General features: G+C 46.0%; 1 protein-coding gene across 1 annotated transcript in view; it reads left to right on the forward strand.

Annotated features, from left to right (window-relative positions):
• Positions 1-16,575, forward strand: part of LOC147708403 (presenilin-2-like) — a 448,344-nt gene that overhangs the window by 298,456 nt on the left and 133,313 nt on the right. The window lies entirely within an intron of this gene.

A 16,575-nucleotide genomic window follows, 5' to 3' on the forward strand; every position in this document is an offset into this window, starting at 1 on the left:
ATTTTTTGTTATAACTAGGCATCACTAAATATGTACATTTGATATTCATGATCTCTTGTATGGGTTACTATGTGACCATCAGGCTGGAGTAATGAAAACATAGTAGAAAAAAAACATGCTCTTCAGTGCGATGTTGGGCGAATTAGCAATGATTGAACACTTTTGGCTTCTGATGGACTCCATAGAACTGTAAGCATTAGAGCGTAGTGAAGTGAATGCAGGTTTAGAATGTTGACTTTGCAGTTACAAGGAAAAGAATAAAGATGTATTATACTAAGCTCTGTGTGTGGCGTAGTCATAAGCGGGTACCTAAGCTGGGGAGGGCACTACATTGGGGATCAAAAGACACATGTTCATCCGAGACCTCAGTCATTTCCATCCTTCTAAGCGGGGTCTGACTGGGACAGTAAATAAGCTTGGGCATCAAAATATATGTGGCACCATTATCGAGTTAGAAAGCTAAAAATGTGGCCCATGTTTACACATTGGATCAGTTTTGAACTTCTAAAGACATGTTGTATAAGTGTTGTGCAATGTATTGAGGACTGCATGTATTTGAGCTTGCTACAGGCAAGGATTGTTTTAATATCAGGGATATTAACAGTTAAAACCGATGAAGCAGCCCATAAATAAGGCCCAGAAACAGTAAAAAAAAAAAAGCCCACACTCTAACCTGTTAGACGAGTCCATCAGGCACTAGTTGATTGACCTATAGGCTAGTCCGACCCTGCTTCAAAGTATGAATAACTGTTTTGTCTGTCAGATGCTCTAGCCCCGTGGTACTCATAGTACGGCCCGCGGGCCGGCAGAGGCCCTGCAGGCCTTACTTGGCGGCCTGCGGACCTTTCAGGTAATGTACCCATGGCCCCCCAGTGAGAGAGAGAGAGTGGAGAGAGAGAGAGAGAGAGAGAGAGAGTGGAGAGAGAGAGCGAGAGAGGAGAGAGAGAGCGAGAGTGGAGAGAGAGAGAGAGAGAGGGAGAGAGAGAGAGAGAGAGGGAGAGAGAGTGGAGAGAGAGAGAGTGGGGAGAGAGAGAAAGAGTGGAGAGAGAGAGAAAGAGTGGAGAGAGAGAGTGGAGAGAGAGAGTGGAGGGAGAGAGAGAGTGTAGGGAGAAAGAGTGGAGAGAGTGTAGGGAGAGTGGAGAGAGAGAGGGGGACTGACTAAGAGACTGAGAGACTGACTAACTGAGAGAGAGAGAGCCTGACTTACTAAGAGAGAGTTGACTGACTGACTGACGGAGATAGAGAGAGATTGACAAAGAGAGAGAGAGAGATACTGACAGAGGGAGACTGACTGGCTGAGAGAGAGACTGACAGAGAGAGAGAGAGAGAGAGAGAGAGAGAGAGAGAGAGAGACTGTCTGACTAAGAGAGACTAGCCGAGAGAAACTGACTAAGGGAGAGACAATGATAGAGAGACAGAGAGAGACTGAGAGAGAGAGAGAGAGACTAAGAGAGAGAGAGACTGAGAGAGAGAGAGACACACACAGACCGACAGAGAGAGATACTGACCAACAGGGAGAGGGACTGAGAGAGATACTGACTGACTGAGAGAGAGAGAGAGAGACTGACTGAGAGAGAGACAGAGAGACTGACTGACAGAGAGTGACTGACTGACAGAGAGAGAGACTGGCTGAGACTGACTCAGAGAGAGAGAGACTGACCCGAGAGAGAGACTGACCCGAGAGAGAGACTGACCGAGAGAGAGACTGACTGACCGAGAGAGAGACTGACCAAGAGAGAGACTGACCAAGAGAGAGACTGACCGAGAGAGAGACTGACTGACCGAGAGAGAGACTGACCGAGAGAGAGAAAGAGAGACTGACAGAAAGAGAGACTGACTAACCAACATAGAGAGAGCGAGAGAGAGCGAGAGAGACTGAAAGAGCAAGAGAGAGACAGAGAGAGACTGACTGACTGAGAGAGAGAGACACTGACTGACTGACTGACTGAGAGAGAGACAGACAGACTGACTAAGGGAGAGAGAGACTGACTGAGAGACGGAGTGATAGAGAGACGAAGTGAGAGAGAGACTGACTGACAGAGAGACTGACTGACAGAGAGAGATTGTCTGACAGAGAGAGAGACTGAGAGAGGCTGACTGAGATAGTGAGAGAGACTGACTGACAGAGTGACCGACAGACAGAAAGAGAGACTGACTAGCTAAGAGAGACTGACTGTCACTGACAGAGAGAGAGAGAGAGACTGACTGTCACTGACAGAGAGAGAGAGAGACTGACTCACTGAGAGCGACTGACTGAGGAGCGACTGACAGAGAGGGAGAGAGAGAGACTAACAGAGACTTACTGACTTAGAGAGACTGACTGAGAGAGACTGACTGAGAGAGACTGACTGTGAGAGACTGAGAGAGACTGACTGTGAGAGACTGAGAAAGACTGACTGACTGAGAGAGACTGACTGTGAGAGACCGAGAAAGACTGACTGACTGAGAGAGACTGACTGACTGAGAGACTGACTGACTGAGAGACTGACTGACTGAGAGAGACTGACTGACTGAGAGAGACTGACTGACTGAGAGAGACTGACTGACTGAGAGAGAGACTGACTGACTGACTGAGAGAGAGACTGACTGACTGACTGAGAGAGAGACTGACTGAGAGAGAGACTGACTGAGAGAGAGACTGACTGAGAGAGAGACTGACAGAGAGAGAGAGACTGGCTGACTGAGAGAGAGAGAGAGAGAAAGTCACTGAGAGAGAGACACAGAAAGAGACTGACTGACTGAGAGAGAGACTGACTGACTGACTGAGAGAAAGACAGACTGACTGAGAGAAAGACAGACTGACTGAGAGAAAGACAGACTGACTGACTGAGGGAAGAGAGAGACTGACTGAGAGAGAGTGAGAGACTGACTGACAGAGTGAGAGACTGACTGACAGAGAGAGACTGACTGACTGAGACAGACTGAGAGAGGCTGGCTGAGATAGTGAGAGACTGCCTGACTGACTGACTGAGAGTGACCGACGGACAGAAAGAGAGACTGACTGACTAAGAGAGACTGAGAGACAGAGAGAGAGAGAGAGCGAGAGAGAGAGAGAGACTGACTGTCACTGACAGAGAGAGATAGACTGACTCACTGAGAGCAACTGACTGAGAGAGGGAGAGAGACTAACAGAGACTTACTGACTGAGAGAGAGAAACTGACTGACTGAGAGAGACTGACTCAGAGAGACTGACTGACTCCGAGAGACTGACTGACTGACTGAGAGAGACTGACTGACTGAGAGAGACTGACTGACTGAGAGAGACTGACTGACTGAGAGAGACTGACTGACTGAGAGAGACTGACTGACTGAGAGAGAGAGACTGACTGACTGACTGACTGAGAGAGAGAGATAGAGACTGACTGACTGAGAGAGATAGAGACTGACAGACAGAGAGAGACTGTGTTGGAATTGGGGTCAAAGTGAGTATGAAGCTATGCAATGCCTCTTAAGATTGCTATTGTATGCTAATAAAAATGTATTATCAAAATGTGCTTTTGTATTTACATCTGCTTTTAAAATACAGCATTGTCGCATTGTCTAATGTTTGAAACCGGTTTGATTTTTTTATACTCTAGCCCCGCCCCTCCCACTGACCCTTCCCCCCCCCCCCCCCCCCCCCCCCCCCCCCCCCCATGACCCCACCCCTACCGGTGCGGCCCTCGGCCACAACCCACACTGTAATTTTGGCCCTCAACAGAAAGTTTGTGAGTACCCATGCTCTAGCCCTTCTGCTGGACAAATTAGCACTTGACACTGCACCTCCCTGTGCTTCAGAGTAGTGACTTAGCTCCCTCATTATGTAAAATATTACCTGGGTCAGATAGCTGAATATACAACAAAGCTGTATAAGACATTACACCTTCAAATCCGCCGCCTGTAGAGAAATACACAGGATTTTCAAACATTTTTTAAAGTTTCAGAAATACCTAAAGGATGTTACTGGGCAAACACTACCATGTGTGTACATCTTTTGAAAATGGAGGTTTGCTTTACAGTTCAGGACTTGTAGGTCGTAATGTACTCTCTGTCAGTGAACTATGCAGATCGGCAGAGTGGTTATAACACAATACAACAAATACCTTTACCACGCATGCCTTTACCACACATGTTTTACCACGCATATGCCTTTACAACAAATTGGTAAGTATATAACAAGTAAGTGAACTACATGAATAAACAACATGAACAATTAAATGTTGAATGGACAACTTCAGTTGTAATTTGCATCTTTCTGATCTATTGTACTTTACTCACTGAAAGGAAAACAAAGGGACTGAGAAGTTGCACTGTGCAATTTTCTCTATTCTTCCTTGCTTGAATATATATATATATATATATTTTTTTTTCCCACAAATAAAACAGTGATGGCACTCCATTCGGTAGTTATTCAAGTTTCTTTATTCAAAACTGTGTTCGCCTACGCGTTTCGAACCAAAGTTCTTGTTCACTGCATTTTCTTACAGTTTGTCCCTCATCTCTTTCTTTCTTTATACTATTGTTCCATGCAGTGTATTGTGGGATATGTGGTTTGTGGTAGTTGTGGTTCACATTTCACCCAACTTTATTGTACCTAATTTGTTAACAATTATACATGTCGGGGAAATTGAGTATGTGTTCACGATACCGTCATTCTTTGTATCCCGTTCATGCAATATCAATTATGTGTGTGTGCTGTCTGCCTATTTAGTTTTAGCAGATGCAATTTCGTTATATTTGTGTTTATCACTATGTGAAAAGGATGCATTGTGGGTGCTAAGTGCCCTATTACCACTTATCCACAATTTTAGTTTCATAATTTAGTAGTGTTATGGATCTGGTGAATATGTGATTTTATTTGTTCGACTTGTTTTTTCCTTGTATGTATGTACCTATTGGGAGACATTAGTTCTCTGATTCTCCTCATGTGATTAATGTTTGTTTGGTCATGCGGTGTTAAGCTCCCACTTCTGTTTGCATACAATGCTATATCTGGGTGTTGGAATGTATGACTTGCATTGTTTTGTCCTTTCTTTACATGCATGCGTTTATGTGGTGGGTGTTACGTACATACAAGGAAAAACAAGCATCCTTTTCACATAGTGATAAACACAAGTATAACGAAATTGCATCTGACCAGCGCTCCTCTTGCAACAGGTCAATTGGTGGAATTATACATATATATGTTTGTACTACGTAAGTCCTGATAGTAAGTCGTAGTAAGTCAGTGGTTCTAGCGGCCATATCTGGTGAGTTATATTTTCACATTTCATATAGTAACAGCCATATTGTGCCGATATTCCCAATAAGGTCACTGAACACAAATCAACCATTACTCCTTTTTATAGATCCACAAAGTTAATACTACTTGACAGAGACAGGGAATCAGACGAAAACTTCACTCCCAGTAAGCGGGGGCAATTTGACAGCTTCTGCTTGCTAGGAGCAGAGTTAGTGTTTCCTCTGACTTGGCAGGAGCTGCCAAATATCTCGCCAAGTCAAAGCAAACAGTTATGTCCTGGGGTGGGCACCCCGGGACATAGGAGCCAGGCTTGGGGGGGTGGCGGTCCCCAGGGCTTCTAATGGCTCCAGGAGGGAATCCGCACAGACCTCCTCCTCTGTGAACAGTCTGGCCCAAGTGGTGTTCCCGGGGGCCGTATATGGCCCAGGATGGAGGCAGCGCAGCCCCCTTCCAGTATTATATATTTTATGGTCCCGGGGCGGTGGTTTTCCTCGGGCCTCCAAGAGCCTTAGGAGAGGGGCCCATACTCCCCACTCGTTGTTTTTGTTTTTAATGCCCCCGGCCCTCCAGAGGGCTCTTTTCAAAACAAATCGTGTCTATAATTCCTATGGGAATTAACATGGGAAACACACGTTTTTTTACCCCCCCCACACTTTCGACACCAACTTGACAGATTGCCTCGAAACAGTCCATGCACAACAAGAATCACCTGGTCACTTTGTGGGGGAACATTTGTGAAGATTCGTCAACCAGCGCCTATGATATAAGCAAGTCAAAAAACGTCCCCTGGTTCATTATAAGTTGAGGGATTAAGTCCCCTTGAATCCTGAGGGTCCCTGGGGACCAACTAGCCCACCAGGTACCTCTAGTAAGCACCACAGAACTGCGTTGCAGAGAGGTGTAAAAAGGGGCGTGGCCACAGACCACCTCTCTGCTACACAGCTCTGTGGTGCTTAATCCTCCAACTTAGAACGCGCCAGGGGCGCGTTTGCAAAGCGCCGCAGGGAGGGGGTGGGGCCTCCGGCGATTTGACAGTTTATTTTTTTTATTATTATTTTCTGGTAGGGGGGTTTTGTGGCCCCCTTTACCTGGGCCACTACTGGCCCCGGGGCCTGGCCTTGTTCATTTTTTTAAAATTATATATATTTCATGGGAGGGGGGGCCATGTGTTCCCCCCCCCTCCCCTAGGCCATTTCTGACCCATGGACCATATCCCCCAGGACCCGCCCATGTTTTTTTTTTAAATTAACACGGAGGGGGGCCACGTGGCCTCCCTCCCGGGCCACTCCTGGCCCCAGGGACCCTATCTCCCAAAGCTTGTCTCTTCAGCCACGACGACCAGGAGGCATTGTCGACGACCAGGAGCTGGATTCGAGCTGTCCCACAAAGGATCTAGTTGACTGCGGTGTCGGTATCCGGATTGGACCCAACAAGCCTTGGCAAATGCAACCCACCAGGATGTCGAGATTGGCTTCGGTGCAGACCAGCAAGGTCTGAGGAACTTCTCCTTTGCAGGAAGTTGGAGCAAGCCTGGAGCAACCAGGAAAGCGTGGAGTGGGGGCCTCTGAGCTTCGGTGCCAATGGTGCTCGGGTCTGGGGCTTCAAGCACCCCAATGCACAACTTCGAGATACCTCGTGAAGTAGGTGCAGCTTGCAAAATGCAGGATGTCTAGGAGTTCCGGTCCCACGTCTCTCGTGTCCGCCACACTGGGAGCAAAGGTCGGGGTCAGAGATGTTTGGAAGTCCGTGTCCTGTGTCGCAGATTCTTCGGGATCTGGCAGGAGCCTCGAAAATGCAGACTGGCAAAGTTCCTGTTGGTGCCTGTTTGAACAGGGTGGTCACTCCTTGACCACAAGGGAGATGTCTTCCATCTTCCAGTCAAAATGGAATGTCGAAGGTCCAGGATTTATGTTTCAGAGTTTTGTCCAGGGTAATCTAAAGTCCGAGGGACTGGGATCCTATACTTATACTGAGTTTAGGGGCTGGACTACCTTGAAGGTCCTTCCTATGTGTGGACCAGGGAAAGGGGTGGTTACATCCTTTCCCTTTGTCCAGTTTCGCGCCAGAGCTGGGGCAGAGTGCCCCAGCAACCGGTTTGAACTGGGAAATGCATGGAGCACCTAGTGTGCCCCAGGCAGTGTCTGGAAAGCATTCACTGAATGCAGCCCTCCCTGCCCCAATACACAAAACCCTGTCTGGGGAGGTGCCAGCACCTCCTTGGACAGGAAACCTATTGTCCAGGCCTGCCTGAGTTTTGTCCAGCAGCAGGAGGGCAGACTCGTGTCTGTGGCAGCAGCATCCATTTTGTGATGCTGAGGCTCTGTTTAACTTTAACCAGGTAAACTAGTAACTACATGTCTTCTCCCTCTAGAAGGGTGAAATGCTACCCCCAACGCCAGGACTGGCGGGGTGGTAGCTATCCAAAGTGTTTGACACCTTACACGACATGTTTTGATAAAGCCAAACCAAAGTTAGCATTAACCGCGAGTATTATAATGCTTTCAAGAGTATATGCTATGGCTATATCATAGAACAGCTGTAGGAAGATGGTTCCAAAAGCTGCAGAGGGGCTCAGCTCATGCTAGGGCACCCTCTCACATAAAGCCAAGCACTCTGCCTTCAGGATTGTTAAGGCCTGCCATAGGAGTGAATCATAGGTCTATATGTATATATAGATATAGGTATACTATATCTAAGTAAGGGGTGATTACACCACCTTACCCAGGCTGTGTGAACAGACCTGTGGTGTCCGTTTGGAAGGCAAACCAGGGGTGGCACAATACATGCTGCAGCCCCTCGTAGGCCTAGGGTGCACCTATGCCCTGGGTACCTAGGGTACACTATACAGGGGCTCCCAAGGGTGACCCAGTAACCAATCTGGTATGTACCTAGAGTACATGGTATCAATTTAGAGAGAGAACAGCTGGGCTGTGGGCCTGATTAGCAGGTCCACAGCCACACTAAAGTCGAAAAACCAGAGAATCACAGCAAAAAGTTGGGGTAACCATAGGAAGCAGACCCTACTCTTCTACACAACCCCCCCCCCCCCCCCCCCCAAATGCAGGGACATTAAACTAGCATTGACCAGTTGAGTCTTCATGTTCTAAGTGGAAATATCTGGAGAGTCCATCTGCATTGGCATGGTTACTCCCAGGTCTATGTTCCACTGTAAAGTCCATCCCCTGTAGAGAATTGGACCACCTGAGCAGTTTGGGAGTTTCACATCTGTTTTAGCCACAAGAGGGTCTTATGGTCTGTCTGAACTTTGAAGTGAGTACCAAACAAGTATGACCTCAGCTTCCTCAGGGCCCAAACTACAACAAAGGCCTCCCTCTCAATAGCTAACCAACGTTTCTCTCTAGGGGTCAGCCTTCTGCTAATAAAAGCTACTGACTGATCTTGACCATCTTTAGTCAATTGTGATAGCACAACCCCTACTCCCAACTCGGAAGCATCTGTTTGAACAATGAATTCTTTGGAGTAGTCTGGACTTTGCAGAATGGTGCAGTGCACATGGCCTGCTTCAGGTCATCAAATGCCTTTTGACAGCTGACTGTCCACTTAACTTTCTTAGGCGTTTTCTTGGAAGTTAAGTCATTAAGGGGTGTCACAATGGAACCATACCCCTTGACAAATTTCCTGTAGTACCCAGTCAGGCCCAAGAAAGCTTTGACCTGAGTCTGGGTAGTTGGAGCAGTCCATTCCATTATGGTCTGGATTTTGCTCTGCAATGGTTGAACCTGGCCTCCACCTACACGGTGGCCCAGGTATACAACCTAACTCTGCCCTATCTGGCACTTGGTAGCCTTGATAGTTAGGCCTGCCTTTTGCAGGGCCTCCCAAAAAATTTTCAGGTGGATCAGGTGATCTTCCCAGGTGGAGCTAAAGACAGCAATATCATCTAGGTAAGCTGCACAGTAGTCAGTCAAAAGTACTTTATTCGGTTCATAGCAAAAACCATAAAAGTATAAACACATCAGAAGTCATGGCCAAGGTAAAATACAATTTTAAAATCAAGCTAAACGCAACATTCCATTTAAATCCCTTAAAATCTACTGTTTGCAACTAGTCCAATTAATTTTTGTCCCTAGTCTCATAGCTATTGTTAAACAATTCGCCACATTAAAAATATCCCAAGTGTTAGATAGCAGCTGAAGGTACATAAGGGCAGGTTTAACTTGTCTAAACCCTTTATATTTAATTAAGGGTACAATAAACTTTTCCCGTATCCCCGAAAAATATTTACAAAAAAACATGAAATGTACAGTGTCCATAATAGAAAACCCGTCACAAGGACAGATATCCAGATCTGTCATCTTGGACCATCCTTGGCGTGCAGTAAGAAGGAGATGGAATTTATTCAGCCTGAACTTAGTCAACAAAAATCGATGGTTAGCGTTGTTGACTATTCTCAAGTATAGTTCAGTGTCTGTAGAGTTAATTAAGAGCTGGTGAGCCCTCACGGTCGGTTTACTCAGTTCCATTTCCTCCCTAGCCAGACCCTTATTAAGCTTAAATGTGTCTTTTACCCATTTCACATCTCCCTTAACTAATTTAAGGGGCTGATCAAACAATTCCGGGCGACCTAATGTATCAGCTAATTTTTTAACGTATTTCAGCCATGGAATGGAGTGGCTATGGTCCAGGGCCAGACAGTCTCTCAGAACCTCATGATTTAAAACCAGTTCTGGATTTAACCATACTGTAATCCACTTTAAAAGCGGTGCCACAGCTATACCGTCTTCCATATAATCAACCCCAAGTTCCTGATGAACAATATAACCAGGGGTTGATTGTGGCTTTTCAAGAACTTGTCCTCTGCGACCTGTAACAATTTTGCATTTTTAAAGCCCCATAGGTCTGCTCCATACATGGCTAAGGAAACACATTTGGCGTCATAAACTTTCAGGACAGCTTCCAGTGGCTTCACCCCTAATTTGCGAGAAAAATCAAGAACAGCCAAGATTGATCTCGCAAAAACATTACGTTTGATGGCCATTTGGAGCAACCATGTAGAGCTGTCATCAAAAATGACCCCTAGGTATGGAAAACTCGTAACCCGGGATAACACGTTACCCTCACAATGCAGGGTTTTCAGTTTTTTACCCATACTGCCCACTGCCATTACATGGGATTTAGAAAAATGTACACTAAGATCTAGTGCATTCATAAAATTGTAAAATGAATTTAAAAGACGTTGTAGGCCTACTGTTGTACGGGCTAAAAGAGCGGCGTCATCTGCATAAAGCAGAGCCGGTATCGTAAATTTACCCGCCCTTGGTATGCCCTTACATGCCTCCCCCAGCACTACACCCAAATCATTAATATAAAGGGTAAAAAGTAAGGGGGCTAGGATACAGCCCTGCCTGACCCCATTCGTAATCCCTATCTTTCCTGTACAGTTACCTTTACGATTGTATCTTGACTATGGCCGTGAGATCCCTATGCAGGTCTGCTAGAAAATACACAATATTGTCATCTATACCGAGCTTCAAAAGCAAATCCCATAATTTAGACCTGTTCACTCGGTCAAAGGCCAAGGACAGGTCCATGAAAGCTATGAGTAGAGTACCTGTTTTAGCAATTGTGTATTTCCCAGTTAATAATTGGAGATTGAGGCTTTGGTCTATAGTGCCTCGCCCTTTCCTAAACCCGAATTGAAGGGGTGAGAGGGTATTTGTATCCTCCAGTTTATCTGTTAGTCTGCTCAGGATCACTCGGCCAAGAACTTTCACCGTAGAATCAATAAGAGAGATCGGGTGATAATTAACGGGATCTCCTCTATTACCTTTTTTAAAAATCGGGACAATAACTGATTCCAACCAGGTGGGAGGGATGCCAGAATTACTAATTCTGTTAAAAACATTAGTTAAAATATTAGACCATGTCTTGACGTCTGACTTAAAGAGGTCAGCGGGGACACCATCGGGACCTGGGGCCTTATTACTAGTCATTTTCCAGATGGCATCAGCTACCTCTGTCTCTGTGACTGATAGAGTATATGTATGTGGGGCAGGGGTGCACACAACCTCACCTCCTGCATTTACCCCTTCATACACTGTTTTAAAATGAGTGAGCCATTGTTGTTCCTGGATACCCCAATCCAATTGGCTGTTACAAGGGTCATTAAAATAAGGCTTATTAACAACTGCCCAGAATTTGGCACTATTTTTTAACACATCAATAGAAGTTAAATCATCCCAGGCAGCTTCCCTAATTTCTCGTTTCCTAGCTTCCACTACACTTTTGTAAGATAACCTTAAAGAAGCTACGAGGGACCTATCAATTGGTTTGCTTTTCAGAGCAGTCCTTAGTTTTTGATTGGCTAGTGAGCAGTTATGATCGAACCAGCCAATCCCCCCTTGCCCCTTCACTTTGCCTGGCAGCTTAAGGTCAGCTGCTATCTGGGTACAGATTTTTAGAAATGCATCAAGGACCTCTCTATCCCCAGCTTCGGGGTCCATACATTTTTGCATCTCTGTGCCTCTACTCTTAAAAAGATTGTTTAAGAAGTCCCCCGGAACAACCCTGTCCCATCTAATCCTACGCCCCTGATCTGTTGGTCGAATATCATGCTTATCCACCCTAATTTGACTTTTCTCAGATGTTTTAATCAGATTCGTAATGGTCAGATTCACTGGGTTATGGTCACTAAAATGTGACCGGGCCACAGAATATCCACTAATGCAATTCCCCAGCGCAAGACTAATAAAGATATAATCAATATTTGAGCGGCTAACATTATTATCGAAAGTTGGAATCTCCTCATCTTCCCTCTGCGGTAGCATCAACCCATTGTTTGCCAACATATTCTCGAGGATCACTCCTTGAGCAGTATGCTCAAAATGTATCTCACCTTGATTAAGAGGACTTAATTTGTCCAATAAAAACATTTATCTGGGCACCCATGAATATTAAAATCTCCAAATAAAATGACCAGACAATAATTGTTTCTAGCCTCATTATACCTTGACAAGAAAAGATCCAAGGTTGTCAGGTATTCGGTCGGGGTAGCTCTGTCATAAGAATTATAAAAGTTGACAATTAAAATGTTACATTCCCCTTTACGGACAATTTGAACTGCTAGACAGTACGGAGAGCCTGTTACTATCTGTGTATGAGTCCCGGGGATGGAGGCCGCAATTAAAGTACCTAAGCCCCCCTTCGCCCTCCCCATAGCAGAAGATGTGGCTGGGAGAAAGTATGAGGAATAACCATCGATAGTAAGGGTATTCCCGGTATCCCAGGTTTCTTGTAGCCCAATAATGTCAGAAGCCCCTAGAGAATCTCTCCCGATTGGGTCATCTACCTTATTTCTTAGGCCCGCAATATTCCATGACATAAGCTTTAGGGTTGAATTTCTAAGTGGAGTTACCTGTTTGTCTAACAGGCTATTAATGCTAGTCTTAATAGAGCCCTCATAGCCTGTGACCCGGGTACCCGGAACAGAATCCTCAGTCTTTGCACCAGGGCACATAATTTCTTGATCATTCATTACAGAATTAAGAGTGAGGATTTCATGTCCTGTTCCTGTTAATTCATTACCCACTTGTCAATCAACCCAGCCTAAATCAGACACTGCTTCAAAACGATTGAAAGTTGGGACATTGAAAAAATGTCCTGCTTGATGAAAACATTGAGAATATTTTTGGGAATACCCTCCAGCCTAATGCTCTCTTTGAGGACAATTTCTCCCCTGGTGTGGATAGAATAGGCTCCCACTTCCAACCATAGCGGGAGTCTGGGAATAAAAGTGGCCTAAATCCAAAGACACAATCCCACCTTCAACGTTCTGATTCGGAAAGCTGCTAATAAACTGCACTACTTGTGGATTTCTAAAGTTCACTATAATGCAGTCTCCGTCTACATTCTTAGGATTAGGGCCTACCCAACTTACTCTCCTGACATTCATAATTTTTCCATCTAAGTCTGGTCTAAGGGGCCGATTTTTCGATAACCAAAACATCACCTTGTTTTTTAATTCATAGAATGTTTCCACCCTTTCATTTTGCCACTCTGGGACTCCAGCCAATACAATAACAAAGGGATAGGATTCACGGGGAAGTTCAACTCTATGTTTTTGCCTCCGGCCATTTAGTGGTGCCGTTTTTACCTGATCTAACATGGTATCAGTTTTCTTAAGCCCTTTAGTGGTACTATCCTTAACAGCTACACTGCCTTTGGATAGTTTGCTCCCTTGCTGAGGGGTAATAAACCTATTTACAACCTCGCCTTGCTTAGCAGGGGCGATGTTCTTTTTGAGCACTTTCTCATTTGGGTTTATTTTTTGAGCAATTTTGGGATTTTTTTCCGCAGGAGCTTGCGGAATACCTATAGCCGAAAAAGGATGTTTGTCGTCTACCAGTTTCTTCAGCTCGGCTCTATTTACCTTAGTAACCTCATGAAGGGCATCTAATTGGCTACCTATCCTTTTCAGACGCTCCACTAGTGAACGAATTAGGGACTTAATCAGATGTTGTATTTTATCTAATGATAATGCTGTGTCTCCACCATCTTTATAGACCTAATCTACTATTTCGGGAATGGAGCTATCTTCTATACGAGCAAATTACTCCCCCTGTGTTGTGTTGTTGATATTATCTTTATTTAACTTAACTTTATGAACCAATGAAGTTACTTTAGGTCTCTTTATACGGCCCCCCTTTTGTCGAGTTCCGCCACGTTTACGCTTGACGGCAGATACCGGCGTGCTTTCTAATGATTTTTGTGCCAGTAGAGGCGGGTTATTTAATTCAACACTTTTTCTGCTCCCTTTATCAACATTCGGATAGGCCATGAAGGAGGCCAGACTGGTGTCTATCCCACTTATATCTAAGGTAATCGTGTCCTCCCTCGTGGTCTGGGTTATAGGTTGGGTCTGGGTCTGAACAGGGATAGGAGATTTCGCTAATGCGATTTTCCCATTTTTGGATCTTTTTTGGGACAAACGACAAATTGTTAAATCAATCTCCTTCTCTAGAGCCGAAGCAGCCAAAGTAATATAAGCATCAATAGGACCGATAATTCCCCCTCCCCCACCCTTATTACTAGCTTTGGTACATTTAGTTCTGTTAGATGCCATACTCTAGTACCGAAATAATAATATTAGTGCAGAGGAAAACAGATAACTAATAACATTAACCTTAATGAATCGCTTCCAGAACAGCAATCAGCCCACTATACGCAAGAATAGTACAATGTAATATAAGGGGGGTTGCCCAGTACAGTCTCCTCAGGCCTCTGAGGGCCACAGAGGGGGGAAGAGGACTAGCTGCGGCCGATCAGCGCCGCACAGAACGCTGGTCCTCGCAGTCCCGCCTCGACCTCAAGATATGCAGAGTCAAAGTGAAGGGTTCAAACGCCACTCCGTGCGCCCAGATGGAGACTGTACTCCCTTCCGGTGTTGTCACGAGCGGCTCCCGCGAAGCGGGGGCCGCGAGGAGTTGGTAGAAAATCACAGGGAAAACTCCGGTGCACGATCCCTCGTCAGCGTCAATGAAATAGGTATCCCACAGGTAAAGCTCCAACGACGATTTTTGTTCCAGCAGGGAGGGGGCGGGAAGAGGACCAGCTGCGGCCGATCAGCGCCGCACAGAACGCTGGTCCTCGCAGTCCCGCCTCGACCTCAAGATATGCAGAGTCAAAGTGCAGGGTTCAAACGCCACTCCGTGCGCCCAGATGGAAACTGTACTCCCTTACGGTGTTGTCACGAGCGGCTCCCGCGAAGCGGGGGCCGTGAGGAGTTGGCAGAAAATCACAGGGAAAACTCCGGTGCACGCTCCCTCGTCAGCGTCAATGAAATAGGTATCAGTAGTCATCCAGGCCTGAGAGGACTTGGTTCACCAACCTTTGAAATGTGGCAGGTGCATTTTTCAGACCAAAGGGCATTACCACAAATTGATAAAGTCCACCAGGGATGAAAATGCTGACTTTGCATCGTCAGCAAGTCTGATCTGCCAGTAGCCAGCTGTCAGGTCAAATGTGCTCAGAAACTTGGCAGATGCCAATGTGTCTATGAGCTCATCTGCCCTGGGTATTGGATAGGCATCTGTCCTAGTGACAGCATTGAGACCTCTGTAGTCCACACACAACCTCATCTCTCTCTTACCATTTTGGGTGTGATGTATAGGCACAAGGACTACTGGACTGGCCCAAGGGCTCTCTTAGGGTTCAATGACCCCCAATCCCAACATCTTCTGGACTTCTGTCCTGATACAGTCCCTGACATGATCAGGTTGCCTGTAAATCTTACTTTTAACAGGCAGACTGTCCCCAGTGTCCACTTCATGAGTGCACCAGGTAGTCTGACTTGGAGTCGGTGAAAACATATGCCTGTGGGCCTGCAGAACTTGTCTGCAGTCATCCTACTGTTGGTCAGTGAGGCTGCCTGCCAAGGCTACACCATCAACTGAACCATCATCAGGGTTCTGAGAGAGCAGGTCTGGGAGAGGGTCACTCTCTTCTTCCTGTCCTTCAGCAGTAGCCAGGAGCAAGCCCATGTCTGCCCTGTCAACATATGGTTTCAATCTGTTGACATGAAGCACCCTGTGGGGGCTCCTGTGAGTTCCAAGATCAACCAAATAGGTGACTTCTCCCTTCTGTTCAACAATAGTGTGGGGGTCCACTCCACTTGTCCTGTAGAGCTGCTGGGGCCACAGGCTCCAACACCCACACTTTCTTTCCTGGCTGGTAAACAGTCAGTACAGCCTTTTGGTCATGCCAGGCCTTTTGCAATTCCTAACTTGCCTCAAGGTTTTTGGATGCCTTTTTCATGTACTCTGCCATCCGGGAGCGGAGACCAAGTACATTGTCCACAATGTCTTGTTTGGGAAGTTTGAGAGGTAACTCCCATCCTTCCTTCACCAGACAAAGGGGTCCTCTTACAGGATGCCCAAACAAAAGTTCAAAAGGACTGTAGCCAACCCCCTTCTGTGGGACCTCTCTGTAGGTAAATAAAAGGCAGGGAAGTAGGATGTCCCATCTCCGCCTGAGCTTTTCAGGGAGACCCTTAATGATGCCCTTTAAGGTCTTGTTGAACCTTTAAACTAGACCATTGCATTGTGGGTGATAGGGTGTGGTGAACTTGTAGTTCACTCCACATTCCTTCCACATTGCAGTCAAGTAACTAGACATGAAGTTTGCATCTCTATCTGATACAACCTCCTTAGGGAAACCCACTCTTGAGAAAACTCCCAGGAGGGCTCTTGCCACAACAGGTGCTGTAGTGGTCCTAAGGGGAATAGCTTCTGGGTATCTGGTGGCATGGTCCACTAAAACCAGAATAAACCTGTGCCCAGAGGCTGTTTGGGGATCCATTGGTCCAACAATGTCAATCCCTACTCTTTCAAAGGGA

The sequence above is a fragment of the Lissotriton vulgaris genome, chromosome 6 (genome assembly GCF_964263255.1).
Source record: "Lissotriton vulgaris chromosome 6, aLisVul1.2, whole genome shotgun sequence".
NCBI lineage: Eukaryota > Metazoa > Chordata > Amphibia > Caudata > Salamandridae > Lissotriton > Lissotriton vulgaris.